The sequence below is a fragment of the Gavialis gangeticus genome, unplaced genomic scaffold (genome assembly GCF_001723915.1).
Source record: "Gavialis gangeticus isolate Ggan-Ray unplaced genomic scaffold, GavGan_comp1, whole genome shotgun sequence".
In the NCBI taxonomy this organism is placed as follows: Eukaryota; Metazoa; Chordata; order Crocodylia; family Gavialidae; genus Gavialis; species Gavialis gangeticus.
Window position 1 is genome coordinate 7,691,569 of NW_017729033.1, and position 1,886 is coordinate 7,693,454.

Here is a 1,886-nt window from a genome sequence, read left to right on the forward strand (position 1 = left end):
TTGGGGGGGGGGGGGGGGGGGTTGGCACTTGTTATTTCAGGAATTCTGCAACTTCTTTCCTTCTTTCATAAAGCCTCAGCAAGCAAAATTGTACCTGTTGTCATGTAGGAATAGCTTTTCATTTGCTCCTGCTAGGATTAGCACTATTTTTTTTATAGGGCTATTTTCCTTTCCACCAACTTCATAGTCTAAACAAGTATTCGTTAGGGAATCTCAAATGTAATTAGCTATACATAATCATAACTTATTTGGGGGCCTTTTAAAATGTACTAGGCACCTGCATTTTTACAAACTCACCACTGGATCCAAAGACAGGTAGGCATGTTTATTGTCAAGCTCAGACAAGAGAATGTGAAAGCACGCATTTTCTGTGCACTAAGACTCTCACCATTGGTATAAAGTGGAGTCTAATTTTTCCTAGTAAAAAATGACCTGGAAGTAGTGCATTTGTGTGAATGTTTTCAAATGATCCTGTTGAGGTTTCTTATCTACACGTGATCACAAACATATTATGTTTAATAGAAGCAGTAAGCCGCAACTCATAACTTTCCGACGTGAGACACGAGGAGTGTAATTTCTTTGCAAAAGAACAAGTCAACTTTTTAAAGCAGGATTAATTTTAGAAGTGAGTGTTGCCAGCAATGAAGAATAACTGTACGTATGATTTATGTCATTTGTAGTGTGTGTGTGTGTGTGTGTGAATAACATGAGTACAAAGACCTGTTTACCTGTATTTAGGGTTGGCAGAATTTTATATTATTTTTTTAATCATTTTGATGGATAATATTGATGTCTATTTTTAAGCATTTATTTTTATGTTCATCTGTTTAATTTTATAGGATTACATGAAATTATGGTGGTGGGGGCAGACAATTCATTAATGACTATATTGTTAAAAATTAATAAAATCACACGTCAAAATAGAAGAAAATACCCATAAATGAGTACATCAGAGCTGCTTAAAATCATTCTGTTCATTTGGTAGTACATTCATAAAAAATGTGAAAAAAAATTTTTAAAATTTTAAAAAAATGGATCTTTTGGATTCATCCTTGGATCTTTTGTTACAGTTAATGGAATGCATTAATTGCTAGATCTGTCAGACTAATCCAGATTTTGAAAGCTCTCCAAATTTGAGTTTGTCTTTATTATAGTACAAAACATACCACCTTATTGGGGTCATTTGACCCCAGTGCTCTTCCTGCCATGGCAGGGGGTCGGACTAGATGATCTGCTCAGGTCCCTTCCGACCCTAGAAACTATGAAACTATGAAACATTGAGCTGTGCAAGTCTGTCCTCAGAGAGGCATATGCGATGTTTGACTCGAACTTTTCTGAACAAACCGAATGATCTATCCACAGTTATAGGCATTGTGAGTGCATGTAATGCCTCACCGGATGTGACAGGGAGTGAGCGGGTCTCACTTTTCCAGTAATCAAGCGCTGTTATGTTGCTATTGTAGGGCATTTCGTGTGCCATGTATAAGTCAGTTGTGCTTCAAGTCTTTTGCCTTGCAAGGGAAAATATGCAGAATATTTTCATAGTTACTGCAATTGCGTGACATCTGAGCCTTGATAAATGGGTCAGACCCTTTACAGTTGGCAAAGACGGATCCTAATCTATGGACTCAGTCTGGTACATTGCGCGACATGGTTGCCTCTGGTTTGCTTTAAAATTCTGAAGCAAAAGCTTGTAGGGCAGATGAGAGGGGCTGGTGGTTAGAGCCCCGTTGCCCTGAGTTCCACTTCTTTCAAAGAATTATTTACATCAGCAGCAACTTGCAGATTGCAATTAAGCAGAGCATCAATGCAGTGGCTCAGGGGTGCATTTGTTTCCATTTGGAAATGAACAGTGTGTTTTTTTGTTCCCCCCCCCCCCCCCCCAC